A 15,000-nucleotide genomic window follows, 5' to 3' on the forward strand; every position below is an offset into this window, starting at 1 on the left:
GACACTTACTCATTTTTATTATCCCTTCAGTTTTTTTATTGTGTACATACAAACAAACATATAGATACTTGTACACATACACGCATGTATATAGTACATACATATATATATATATAAAGATACGGGTATATTTGTATGTTTACTTACTTTCATATATACAAATGTATGATTATTAGTATATGTATACCTTGTAGACCAATTAGTGCCTTTAAGATAACTATTATAAACGAGGATGCAGATATGTACTCCCAGGTAAATTTACATCTCTCGAAGTGTGACTCGTAAACACGGCTATATTTTTTGGGGTAAATCTCTCATCACTCTGGTGTACCATGTTCTAAGGATGAATTCTCAAACATGGGTGAAATCCAACTCTACCATTCTCCCGCCGAATAAACTTTCAGTGTTTCGGCAAATGTAAGTGTTGTTATGGAGCTGATCAGCTGAAGTGTGTGTTTTTTTTTTTTTTTTTTTTTTTTTTACGGTTCCGTAAGAATCATTGCGTTTTTTATTTGATGCTAGAAGGAGTCAAATGGGATGGAAGGGGCCATTCAGTAATTGCAGTGATCGCTGATTGGCTTCAGATGCTCTCAGCAATTAAGATATTATCATGATGGCTGCAAAGCACGATTTTCATTGGTCTAAACATGAGCAATTGAAAGCGTCATTGAGAGAAAGCAGTCATGTTAAAACGTGTAAATGCATTGATTTATAAAAATTAAATGAAGGCTTAAAACTTCCCTTTACTGAGTCTTGTTTCCTAATTTTTTTTCTTTATGGTAGAGCGAATTCTTCTTATGTATTTGCGTTTGTTTATATATATATATATATATATAGATATATATATATATATATATATATATATATTTATAGATAGATTGATAGATAGATAGATAGATGTGGCAGTGTACGGTATGTAAACATAATATCATTCCATATTAAGCATTTTTCTTTGAGAGGACCGATATGGTACCTTACAAGTATTTTTATGTATGAATATATGGAACACTTGTAGTTATGTGTTTAAAAGGTGTAAACTTAGAGTAAACTGGCAATTGTGAAAATAAAAAAAAAGGAGGGGTTAACTGACCATTGTAAAAATAAAGAAAATGTTTATTAATTAAAAGGTCTTATCTTATATATAGATATATATATATTATATATATAATATTCATATATAATATATATATAATATATATATATATATATATATATATAATATATATAGTATCGCTAAACATGCGATGTTTCATGTTGTCGTACACTTAGAGAAAGGAACGAAAGGAGTTGACCAAGCGCTTTCGTGTATTTCTCACACCTCCTCCTGAGGAGTTGTGAGAAATACACGAAAGCGCTTGGTCAATTCCTTTCATTCCTTCCTCCAGCTGTACGACAATATATATATATATATATATACTATATATATATATATATATATATATATATATACATACATATATATATATATATATATATATATATATATATATATATATATATATAAATATATGTGTGTGTAAGGCAATTTCTGTCTCTTCGTTCTTCGTTTTGCATGCCCAGACTATGAAAGCTAGGACTTCCAAATTTTTACCATAGACTCCCTCCCCCACCCCCCCGGAAGATTTTTGTAAATTCGAGGGCCATTTCTAAAGGGGCTGTAACCACTTTTTTTTTTATGGCCCTCGTCTTTTAACAACTTTCGGAGTTGACAGCAAAATCTTCGGATTTTTCACAACTTCTTTGACTCTGTACAAACCTTCTTTGGATCGACAGGATCACAAGTGATTCTGTAGTTATTCTGAAATTGATTGCGTGATCCGCCCTGTAGGGATTGTCATCATGGACGATATGCCCCTTTTTATCCCGAGCAATGCCGGATACAGTAGCTATAGTAGATTCACATCACCCGTGCATCTGATGTCTAAGCCAGGCCCTTACGACTCTCCTGATTAGCTGTTGTTAAGCCAATCACAGGGCTGGAAAAACTCAGTCTCTCTTGAGAGTTCCCATGGGTAGGATGTATGTTCCACCTCTCCTAAGGGATACTTTTGAAAGACGTATACCTCAGGAAAGGTGGAACATACATCCTGCCTATGTGAACTCTCGAGAGAGACTGAGAGCTTCCAGCCCTGTGATCGGCTTATCAATAGCCAATCAGGAGCGTCGTAAGGGACTGGCCTAGACATCAGATGCACGGGTGATGTGACTCTATTATAGTATTCTTCATGAAAGGTTTCACAGCAAACGAGTCAGTAGTACATACATTAGCGCTTACTCCACACTACTCCACTTAAAAAGGGCATATATCTTTATTACTTCAATTACTTATTGAATACAATTGTTGCAGGGAAACATTGGCTGATAGGTTCAAGTAATTGTTGTTGACATAGCTAGTGCAGCACTTAAAGACCACATGCTATTATCTAATTTAGATTCGCATCTACTACTTCTCATTTTGATATTTTATTTTTTCCTGATGTTAATTTTTTTAATAGTGCTGTGAATGTGAGGGCTATTTGTGATAAGCGTTGAAATTAGTGGAATCTGATGGTTGAGAACTTCGTGGACTTGTTTTAACAATATCTTTTGTGGCCTTCATGACCTTCCCTTCTCATAAGTAGTAGTAGTAGTAGTAGTAGTAGCAGTAGCAGTAGCGGGTGAAACAATTCAGTGAGAAGTAATAGTAACGATATTATTATCACTGATAGTCAAATGTAAATTGATATTATACTGCCGCCAGTCAATGTTAATCCTATCAGTATGTTTTCACAGCTTACTCATCGTAAACTAAATCTGTACCTGACTCACTGTTGACTGAGTTTAATCTCTCTCTCTCTCTCTCTCTCTCTCTCTCTCGTCTCTTCTCTTCTCCTCTCTCTCTCAACTTCAAAATTCATTGAAGAATACCATTCGCATTTCTTATTTTTTCTGATGTTCAAAAATATTTTACTTTTTGTGGCTGGTATAATTCTCTCTCTCTCTCTCTCTTCTCTCTCTCTCTCTCTCTCTCTCTCTCTCTCTCACAACTTGAATAATTCAAGACACCGTAGCATTTCATATTTCCTCACAGTTCTAAATTTGGTTATATAATCCGGCTGGTATAATCTCTCTCTCTCTCTCTCTCTCTCTCTCTCTCTTTCAGTTCCACATTTCGTATGGGTCCTAAATAAGCTGTTATTAATCAGCGCTTTATTGAACGGAGTTTGGACTGCACAATAAAACATGAATGGACACCTTGATGAAGAGAATCATTTTAGCATAAATTTTACTCATCGCGTCATCGAGATATTCACAGCAGATTACGTAACAGCTCTAGATTTGAATATGCAAACTATGTCACGTCGATTTTGAAATAGCCGAGAAATTAAAAGGTATCAGCAGTAACCGGTTCGTTCTGCGTCGCAGTATTTCTCTTGAGCAAAGAGTGCGTTCGTCTGTTTTAGATTTAGCTTTCCCACGGAAGTCGTAGACCAGACTGTGTGGGTTTTGCTGTGGAAAGCGAAACAAAAACGTTATGGGATTGTGTTGATAGATTGCACGCCGGCGCATGCGTCGATTCAGAATGGCAATAGAATAGTATATATATATAGCATTGTTTGGAATTCATTAGTGACCTACCATTGTGCTCTTTTATAGTTGGTTGTAGTTTCTCGAGTCAAGTGGGGTTAACATGTATCGTACGAGCTCATTCATAATGAATATAATGTGTTATTTGTATAGATAGATGTAGGCGTGTGTGCTTGTGTAATAGAGAGAGAGAGAGAGAGAGAGAGAGAGAGAGAGAGCGCATTTATGACGTTCCTTATAAGATGAGAGGTTGTGTTGCTAAAAAGATTATTGGAAGACATCTGCCTTTTACTGGAAATTTTACAGAAAGATTTGTAACGGAGACGAAAAGTTCGTTAAGCAACATTTTCCAGCAATTTTGTGAACCTGGATTTTATTGTGGCGAAGGTTCAGCTGTGATCTGCAGAATCGTAGTTCAGTGTTGAGATGATGATCTGCTTCGTACTTTTATAAAAAAAATGTTTCTCGTTTATGTGTGTTTAATTGAGACGCTCCAATGGCTCTCCCTTTATTTAGGCAGAGAGATCATGGGAGTCACATGAAACAGGAACAATATTTAGGGAAAGAGATCATGGGAGACACATGAATTAGGAACTATGGTTAGGCAAAGAGATCATGGGAGTCACATGAAACAGGAACTATATTTAGGCAAAGAGATCATGGGAGTCACATGAAACAGGAACTATATTTAGGCAAAGAGATCATGGGAGTCACATGAAAAAGGAACTATATTTAGGCAAAGAGATCATAGGAGTCACATGAAACAGGAACTATATTTAGGCAAAGAGATCATGGGAGTCATATAAAACAGGAACTATATTTAGGCAAAGAGATCATGGGAGTCACATGAAACAGGAACTATATTTAGGCAAAGAGATCATGGGGGCACTGGAAACAGGAACTTATTTAGGCCAAAGAAGATTAAAAGGGGAGACATGCAACAGGAACAATATTTAGGCAAAGAGATCATGGGAGTCACATGAAACAGGAACTATATTTAGGCAAAGAGATCATGGGAGACACATGAACAGGAACTATATTTAAGCAAAGAGATCATGGGAGTCACATGCAGCAGGAACTATATTTAGGCAAAGAGATCATGGGAGTCACATGAAACAGGAACTATATATGAAAGAGATCATGGGAGACACATGAACAGGAACTATATTTAGGCAAAGAGATCATGGGAGACACATGAAACAGGAACTAGGCTCATAAAAATCGCAGAATGTATGACATGATTTTGGATCTTTGAAAACAATAAGATCAATATTGAAACTCAAGATTAATTAAGGTTACTCACTCACAAGTATAACTGGCTGTATTTTACTCAGCAGGATCAAAACAAATTATAAAAAAACTTAAATGTTTTAAGATCGCTGATGTGTAAAAAGTCTGGTTTTCGTAGAGGTACCGATGAAGCTGCTCGTTTACTTAGCAGCAAACGCGAGTTTTCATTTAATAAGGAGTAGGAATAAGCAAGAGAACATAACTAATCTAAAGATCGCGGAATAAAATAAAACAACCTTGCTATCACTGATATCGAAGAATATCTAGAGCGCGATTTCATTCAGTCCAAGCTGGGAATCACTAAGATAGTATTTCCTTCACACATCATTTATTATTTGCAAATAAACAGGTATAGCGTGACGCTTCACTGACTAAAATCTTAGAATGAATAGATAGGCTTACAGAAGGACTGCAAAGCGTGCTAGAAAACAGTTTTATTCTCTTTTTGACCGCACCATGCCATAGGTAGTTTTGGTTCTTAGGAACTTGGTAATGTATCCGTTTTCCTTTTAACCAACAATTAGTTGAAGTATTGAAAGACCCCGATATACCGTTACTGGGTCATCTAGTAATTGTCCTGTCTGTGTGGATGGCCATGTACAAGTCCGCCTATCCGCTAAGCTTAAAATGTAAAGTTTCCGTGTTCTTATTTCCGTGTTCGTAACCTTTGGACTACGCGAAGAGAGAGAAAGAGACTTCATATTTGGCATGCATTCTCCGCTAATCTGATGTGCAAACTGAGGTCAAGGTCATACCTATAAGTCAGAGGTCAAATTGGAATTTACCACCGCCGCAGTCATTGTTTTTCACATTCACGTCTTTGCTTTTTTCTGATTTTTTTTTTTTTTTTTTTTTTGCTGCTGAGGTTAAGAGATTTTTAAATCAGTACGAATAAGAGTTTTTCCTCCTTTTTTTCCTTTTTAGTTCTTTATTTTATTTTATTTATTTATTTATTTATTTATTTATTTTTGTATACTTAAAGACAGCGGGAAAGGAATGCAAGGATTCCCAGAGGCCGTCAGTCAGGTTGCAAATCCTTCGAAGGAAAATTTCCCTTCAGCTGAAGATGATTCCAAGGCAAATTTTCGTTTACTCGGGGAGTAAGCCTTCAAACTGTTTTGTTGTTGTTTTTGTTGCTGTTGTTCTTGGTCTGGGTGGGGGGGGCGCAGGAAAGATCTGTGGAAAATCCTAAAAAGGCCTGAAAAAGGTGCTTTGCCTTGAGTTAAAGATGCAGGAATTTTAGGATAGGATGTTTATGATTTATCTATTAGGAAGTGATGTTAAACAGTATAGAAAAATTATTTATTTATACTAAAAAATATAGCGTATTCATTGTAAGTTTCGTTGTTGAAACAAGATATATTTGACCGTAGGTTTTTAGTACGTTTTAATTGATGCGTGGAAAAAGTCACCGCCACGCCCTTGAAGTTTGATTTATTTTACAGAAACAAGATCTTGCGTACTCAGTAGTCGGCTAATTTGACTCGTTCTCTTATATTTTGTGCTATTCATTCCACTTGCCGGGTAAAGGTCTGCGGATGAGGTGTAGCCATAAAGACTAGATTATTAACAACTTTGAAAGCAACTTTTATTACTTAAAACTTAGCCAAGAAACATATTAAGAGGGTAATACTTATATGTAGATTATAATATCACCAGAATTACAAGTATTAGTAATTAATACACATGAGTAAATAAGAAGGAAACGAGAAGAACAGAATTTACAAAACATATACAAGAATTTAGCTGCTTTAAATCTGTCATGAGTTCACCGACATTAAAATCTAGATTTACTGTTATTGTCAGCTAAGAATAAGTGGTTAGTCGGATGCATAGGTCTACCTACTGAGACATTGCCCCGCTCCCCTAGGTCCTACTTAGGCGAAGTGATAAAAAAAGTTTAAGTATGTCCTGTCCCTTGGCACTGACTCTCCCTCGTCTCTGTTGCTCATTAGCTTAATTTTTGGGTATTAAAGACAGGGAGGTAAAATGCATCGCTGATGAATATGCAAAATTCCAAGATGGGATCATGGAACAGCGGGAGTTTTCATGAGTACAGGGAGCAGGAAGACGGATTAGAAACAGGAAGTGGTCGGATGAGGACATTGGAGCTTGTGGGAAAAATAAGATTATTTTGAGGCATAAATGCATGGAAACAATAAAATACAATATATTGGAGAATGGAGAGGACACGCAAAATTCAAATTGAGTGGTGAAAAAAAAAGGGCAAACAGTCAAATCAATGAAAGAAAGTGAAGAAGAACTTGACGGAGAATGAAGAGTTGTTCTTCAGGGAAGAACTAAACATTTATGGGATACGTTTGGAAGAGAGAGAGAGAGAGAGAGAGAGAGAGAGAGAGAGAGAGAGAGAGAGAGAGAGAAGCTGTGATGGGCATACATAGTTATAAAAGGTTATATTTAACCGACAGAGAGGCAGATTGAGGTGTTAATGATGTACGCCATAAAAGGTAAATTACTGAGAAGGAGTAAAAAAAAAATTATGATGGAAAGAAAGCTTGTCTTAGAATGTGTCTATATGAGAGTGACGACTGTGATGTAAAAAAAGGGGGAGTCTGAGACAAGGGTAGTATATTATATCTGTATGACTTTTCAATGCCTTTAAGGAAACAGCGATCCAGGATGTAGCATGAAAAACATTGTGAGGTAGGAAAATTCTTTGAGAAAATTCATTTATGAATAGTGAAGAGAAATTAGTGAAAAAATGTTGACAAGTGGAGAGTTGATTGTAAATGTGTGCGAGACAAAGGTTAAAGGTGAATGGAAACCTCGATATCACGGAGCTTTTAATATAGAGATGAATGATGCAAGGTGTTTGATGTACTGCTTATGATCCCTTTTGTGTACGTGCATGAATTAGCAAATGATGGGAAAGTATTTTGCGCTACATCGCCGATTCATTAGTTAAAGAATGAATGTGATTCTAGTGAGTAGTTACACTTATGTTACCCGTTCCGATAAAATAGGCTCAAAATAGAGCGTAAAATAAGAGCTCTTATCCACACTAATCCTACAGACGGCATTTCCTCTTTCCTCGAGAGAACTTGATCTGAGTACCCTTAGGAGCAGATGTCTGTGCTCGTACATATGAATGAAGCTTAGTGATAAATGCAGGACATTATTCCCTTTTTCCTCACAATGCACGGATGCAGGCAGGTAGAGATCCTCTAAATGGGGGGGAGAGAGATAGAGAGAGAAAGAGAGAGAGAGAGAGAGAGAGAGATGAATCTCTTCTGTTTTGTATTTGAGTTGAGGACTGTCAGTAACGTTTTTTGGATCGTTATCGTTTTGTTTTATATTAGATTATTTTCTTTATTTTCTTTTTTATTATTATTATTATTATTTAAGAGAAATGAAAAAAAAGAAGCGATAATAACAATCTCCCCAAGATAAATGAAATGCGTATAATCGTAATTTCACTCTTAATAAGAGGGGAAGTTAATGTTGCGTGAAAACATAACTTTTTAGGCGACTGAAGACAGACAAGAGCTTCTAAACTGAGAAAGCGGAAGCTGAGAGAGAGAGAGAGAGAGAGAGAGAGAGAGAAGAGAGATCGACATGTTTTTTGAGACTGGATGAGAAATGAATGCTGGAAGGAGAGGCAATTTTAAAAAGGAACAAGAAAAAACATCAGAAGATTTATTTTAAACGCGAGTAGTCAAAAGCGAAGTTTGCAGGGAATGAATGGTAATTTAAATGGATTAGAAAATTGTTTTTTGTAGAATTGTTCTTGTAGGGGACTCAAGATTCGTCGTCAAATTTCTCAGAGAAGAGATCTTAAGGTAGAGACTTGGTAAGAGGCGAAGATGAGGTTTGGAAAACTACAGAAAAGGGTAGAGACATTTAGAATGAGGCGAACTTGAGGTCTGGAAAACTACTGAAAAGGTGGAGACATTTGGAATGAGGCGCACGTGAGGTCTGGAAAACTGAAAATAAAGTTAGACATGTTTGGAAAGGGGATAAGGAGAAGTCTGGAAAACTACAGAAAAACAATCAGTAGAAATAAAATAACATTTTTCCTAAGATAAAGAAGGGTTAGGTGATCGCGAGATGATATAGGAAGTAGGGGAAAGTTGAAGGCAGGTGATGAACAAGTTAAAGTGGGGCAAAGAATATTAGTTTTAAAAGAAGGTTTTCGAAAAACTTTCCGAAATCATTTTCGAAAAGGGATCAGATTCAACGGTCGCCAAAAATGAAGAATGAAAAAAAGAAAAATGAAAACAGATAGTTTGTTTAAAGAAAAAAAGATTCATAGAAGTTTGATTAGCTTAGAAATTTATACCTTTAGATTGAATGAATCTGAAAAGTAAGTAAAATATAAGTGAAAGGTAGTGCGGAGATGACAAAAAATGTAAGAATGTAAGAAGTGCTGAATGACGATTTCCGGGAATCCCCTACGAAAGAGTCACTGGGCTGGAATCAGCCTCTCTCTCTCTCTCTCTCCTCTCTCTTCTCTCTCTCTCTCTCTCTCTCTCTCTCTCTCTCTCTCTCTCTCTCCGTCGTCTCCAATGGCAAAGGGATAATGGGAAGGAGAAGTAGAGATCTTTGTAGATGAACGCGGATCCCCAATGTATCTTCTGAGACCACGGGCGAATACGTAACGAAGGTGAACTGGAAAGACTCGAAAAACGAGGGCAAGTGGGCCACGGAGAGAGAGAGAGAGAGAGAGAGAGAGAGAGAGAGAGAGAGAGAGAGAGAGACGGCATAAATTAGTATGGTTTCGAAAAGTTAACTGATGTAAGAGCCAGAGACCCCGTGGGGAATTGTAACCCTGAAACCACACCCATATGTAAAGTTGTAAGATGGTGCATAGTTTGTATGCGTGTGTGTATATATACACATATATAGACAGGTAGATATGTATCTACACAAATATATATTATATGTGTGTATGTGTTTGCAAGTATACGTGTTGTGTGCATGCCAGATTAGTGAGTAAAGAGACATGACAAAATATCTATGTATTAATACACTCTGCGAGTTTGTGTGTACATCACGAATCAATCAAGCAAAGCAGACGGTCAACACTCAGTATGTGGCCTCGGCCGGTAATGATAAAACGAGAGAGACAAAGAGGGAGACGATAATAACGATAATGATAAAGTGGTGATAGAGAGAAATGGACCGCATTAAGGCTTCAATTGAAATCTTGAGCGGAAATTAAGTCGCTTCCTGAGCATTGCGTGAGGGATAATGGTGTCGAGAGAGAGAGAGAGAGAGAGAGAGAGAGAGAGAGAGAGAGAGAGAGATAAAAATCTCGACCGGAATGAAGAGTAATTGGTGTCGTTATTCAAGGAGAGTTATTCTCATTACACTGAGTAAATATTTGAAATAGACGAATTGTGTGTCCCTGGTCGTAACGACTGAAGAAGAATTGTCGACTCCCTCGACACCGCGGACAGTAGTGATTTCTCGACAGCGTCGAAAAAATGAGAAGACATTTTATTGGATTGCGTTACCTTAGCCAACGCCCCAGTTCCTTTTTTTTTTTTTTTTTTTTTTTTTTTTTTTGGGGGGGGGGGGTGTTGGTTGTGGGACCCTGCCTTCCTTATGGCACTTTACGTAACAGAATAAAAAAAAAGTGGGAGGAATGAAATAAATATGGAATGAAAGAGCGAAAATCCCAAAACAGCTTTAGCACTTCCACCGAAATTTTTTTGTTCTTTATCTTATTTTATTTTATATATATATATTTTTAGAGGGCTGTATTTTTCTCCACTCGACGCCATGATGGTTTTTCATACTTCAATTTGTATTTTCTCAAAAAAAAAAAAATAAAAAAAAAATAAAAAAATAAAAAAGAGCTAGCTCGTATGTAGATTAAGGAAGTAAATGGGGTGAGCCAGCGCTAGAGAGAGAGAGGAGAGGAGATGAGGAGATGAGAGAGAGAATTTTTTGATGAGAGGGGATTTGAGTTCCATTCAGGAGAGACCAGTTATGAGGGTGTCCCTCATAATGAGGAGCCTCTTAGATGACCTGTTTGTTCCGCTTCCCTATGGAAATGGGAGAAGGGAGGGAAAGAGAAAGAGAAAAAGAGAGAGGAAGAAAAAAAAAAAGGTTAGGAGGAAAACAGATACACACACACGCACGAAGAGACCTCTCGAGAGCCCTTTAATTCACCGCTGGGACGAGGTTCCATAAGCGTCCCTTTCTTTGTGCGTATGAATGCGTACGGGGGGAAAAAAGGATGTGTATGGAGGGAAAGAAAGAAATAAAGAAAGGGGATTCCCTTCCACCGAATATTATCACGTCCAGATACTCATCCTCGTTTCTAATCTGACACCTGCATTCTTTTTAGGAATGTTGTGTCGTTGTTCCGTTTGGTTATTCGTGGTGTGCCGTAATGAAGTTGAGGTAAAATGCAGTTATGAATATGTATTTTAATAAAAATTCTTCATAGGATATCGAATACATATCTCACAGATTCTCTCTCTCTCTCTCTCTCTCTCTCTCTCCTCTCATCTCTCTCTCTCTCTCTCTCTCTATATATATATATATATATATATTTATATAATATATATATATATATACATATACGTTGTTTAAGTGTCTAATATATATGTATATATATATATATATATATATATATATATATATATATATATACACACACACATATATACACATACATATAATATATATGTGTGGGTCATTGGTTTCCATTCTTGAGAGGGTCCACCCCACTAGCGAAAGCCAGGTGCGATTTCCGACCGTGGTTTACTGTTAACGTGAGAGAAGTCCATGAATTAGGTTCCTCGTAGTTCTACGATTGTTGTTGGTTGGAACTGGGGTTTTAATATTGTATGGCTAGCAACTTCATCCCGTAAAATCTGAGGAAAATCGGGACGCCTGTGTTTTGCGGTCACCTGTTTGTAGATTTATTTATATATTTTTCATATTGAATTGCTGATACACGTTTCCGGAAGCGATGTGGCCTCAGTACTCAGATTTGACCCATACACAGCAAGGTGTCGTATCCAAGAAAGCTGCATACATTCGGACAGCCGTAATCCCTACGTTATTAACTGAAGCCCCAACGAGGGTCGGGATTTTGTATAGCCTCCCATTCACAGGTGCAGTCCATTATTTGGTCTCGACAATAGGACGTGATGTTGCTTCCCCGCTGCTGGTGATTCTGCTCGACATTTTTCCTCGTCATTCTTCACGGCGCCTGTAGTGAAATGGATTGTAATTGTAATAGATATGTATTTGCATAAGAAAGGAAAGACATTGTTTTCCTTTCAATTCGAAGCCAATTCGTTTTGACTGAGTGATTGATGAGTCTGAATGAAGTGAGTGCCTGTGTGTGCATTTGTATATAATACCTGTTCGTGAAAGTTGTGATACCTTCGAGGCAACCAGCCTTACAGCAAACACTAGTGGAAATCAAACGAAACATACAAATACAGACTTAGATATTAATTTTAAATCATTTTAATATTAAGCTTTTGTTCATTATAATGACCCTGTAATTTTTTTTTTCGATGACTTAATGCTTGTATTTCTACTTTCAGTGTCCCAGGTATAACATAATCTCCTGCGCCTCGCTTGTGTTTCAAAGCCTTAATTATTCTCAAGAGAAGAAGGAAGAAGAACTCGCTCGAAAGGCCATCGTCATTACAGGAGTGAAGTGACAGCTCAACTTGAAGTGAACCTTGGTCACTGTCAAACGTTTCGAAAGTCCTCTACTTAGAGTCCTGCAAGACTCCCTTCTTGAATTCTCTGTTGGCTGATTTGGTCGAAAGTCCTGCGACAGGGGAATTACTGCTTGCAGTCAGCTAGAGAGAATTCTACTACTGTGAAAGTCCATTGTTAAATCTCAGAAAGTCCCATCATCATCGTCCCGTCCTTGCACAGCCGATATAGACCTAAGTCCCCCCCTCCTGATACTTCCAGTAGTCCGTCCTAATCCAAAAAGAGAGAGAGAGTGTCAGAGAAGAAGAAGTGACGTGAAGAGGCGAGACAACAACCCCTTCTTTCGGCGAACTCCATCGGAATCACCCGTCCCCCGCCAAGCCTCTTGGTCTCGCTGCTGAGAATTCTGACTCGAAGTCAGTTTCCCGAGGGAACTCCGCCCGAGGAGCCAGCGAGGCTGTCAGGTACTGGAGACCTCGAGCGGCCGGAGACCTTTCTTCGTCCACGTGAGGAGGAAGATCTGTTTCACAAGGGGATTCTAAGAACTACTTTGAAAAAAAGAAAAGAGACGGTTGTTATTTCTCGCGGAACTGCCAGAAGCCCAAGAGCCTTCAAGACGTTACTTTCCCCTCGAAAGGTCTGAAGGACTCTGCGCGTGCGCGTTGCAAGAAGCAGAACTTGAGAGGCAAGAACAGCAAAAAAGTTAAAAGAGAGAAATCGGTAAAAAGATTCGCCACTTTGAGAATCCGATTATTATGAGCAATATTTGTTCGACAAGATAATAAAAGCATTAGTAAACAGAAGCTTCCAGTTAGGTTCTGGAAAGGAAAATAAAAAAAAGATATTTGAAAAGTTTTGGAAGCCAAGTTTGCCGCAGCATTTTTTAACGAAGGAGAGAGAAAGAAAATCTCAGACCCTGAAAAGCTTGAAGTCACAGTGCAAGGCTTGAAGTCGGCAAATTAGTGTAAAGCAAAAAAGCTCAAATAGAAAAAGAAGAAAACAAGCAGCGGAAATAAAAGAAGACCATTTTACCGCAAATGCTGAAATTGCTTGGAAACTAAGAACGAAAAAGGAAGTAATATCATCCCTCCTGCCTCATCCTGGTATAACCTTAATAATAGTGTCCAGTTTGTGCCCATTTCGTTAGGACATAACCTTCAAACCACTACCAGCTTACTTGTCCCCTTCCCCAACGTATGCGTATATATACCTGTGTGTATGTGTGTGCGTCTTTGTGTATAGACACGTAAGTATCCAGATACACAAATCGACAGACAATACAGTTATTATCCCTCCCATTCGTCTCTCTTTTGGAAGATTTCTCTCGTCCTCGCAACCTCTGCAGCACTGAACTGAAAAGGTGCCATTTGGCTCCTCGTCCTTCCTTCCTTCCTTCCTCGATCACTCTTAACCATATCACGTCGCAGTTGTTGTATCCTGAAGCCGTAGGAGAGCTTTACAGGCACATCTTGTGCCATCCCAATTTATATATCGATACATATATATACTATATATATAAATATATATATACACTTCGGAAACTCTCTTTTTGGTAACTTGGTGCGATCCAAGCGCGGCTTCCCTGCTTTCTGAAAAGCAGTTTGTTAGCAAACGCAAAATAAAATATATATAATATATATATATATAAAATTACATTCATTCATTCACACTCGAGTCAATAGAGCTCCCGCTAATAAAGAATCGTTTTTAGCCGTTGTTGTAACCGTTATCGTTGAATCTGTTATCTAAAAGTTGCTAATAAGTAAGAAGTTAACTTGTATCAAGTCGAGACAATTTTATACCGACACTGATTTGTTGGTGTTTTGTCAATAAGCTCGTCGCTGTGAACGTCTTCTGCCGCCGACTCTGCTCAGAGATTTCTTGAGGTCAGTCCCGCGAGAGGCGTTTCCCTTTTACTGGCTGTTGAAGTTTTATAGTTGTGAAAAAGAATCATTATCTATTTACTGGTACTGAATTGGAGTGTTTGAAGCAGGAGAGTGGTAAAAAAAAATACATGAAACAATAAAAAAATAAATAAATAAATAAGACGGTTTGTTGTTCTCACCTTCTCGTAGTCTTCCTATGGGATTCGTCAGGGGTACTATTTTTAGCTTTATTGTTTGTAAATCGGGAGATCGTGGGTCGTCGTGGTCGTCGTCGTCGTCTTCTGTCGCAGTCGCCGTTTCTCTGCCGAACCAGTACAAATCCAGAAGAACGTCTTGTGCGTAAAAAAACGGATTCAAAACAGACAGAGAGAGAAAAATACTAATATTAGAGAGGTACACGCTAGCTGTACTTTTCTACCCCAGTCGAAATCTCAATAAGAAAATATATACATACTACATATACTTTCCGAAACCCCTCCCTCGTATACGGTGACCTGATTATCTCAATACCCTCCACGCCACCCCGCCGCCGCCGCCACTCCGCCCCCCCGTCCCTTGGCTGCAACCCCGAAAAAGAGAGAGAGACAGAGAGAACCCCTCAACC

At 38.0% G+C, this 15,000-nt stretch overlaps 1 protein-coding gene across 3 annotated transcripts in view; it reads left to right on the forward strand.

Moving 5' to 3' along the window:
• The window catches only part of LOC135212556 (neo-calmodulin-like), a 673,130-nt gene that overhangs the window by 475,816 nt on the left and 182,314 nt on the right, over positions 1-15,000 (forward strand). For 2 of the 3 annotated variants that reach the window (XM_064246094.1, XM_064246095.1), the window contains exon 2: positions 12,390-15,000. This exon is cut by the window's right edge and continues 188 nt beyond it. The exons of the other annotated variant lie outside the window; for it this stretch is intronic. The gene's annotated coding sequence lies outside the window, so the exon portion shown is untranslated. The remainder of the gene's footprint in view (positions 1-12,389) is intronic. 3 annotated transcript variants of the gene reach the window in all.

The sequence above is a fragment of the Macrobrachium nipponense genome, chromosome 41, assembly GCF_015104395.2.
Source record: "Macrobrachium nipponense isolate FS-2020 chromosome 41, ASM1510439v2, whole genome shotgun sequence".
In the NCBI taxonomy this organism is placed as follows: domain Eukaryota; kingdom Metazoa; phylum Arthropoda; class Malacostraca; order Decapoda; family Palaemonidae; genus Macrobrachium; species Macrobrachium nipponense.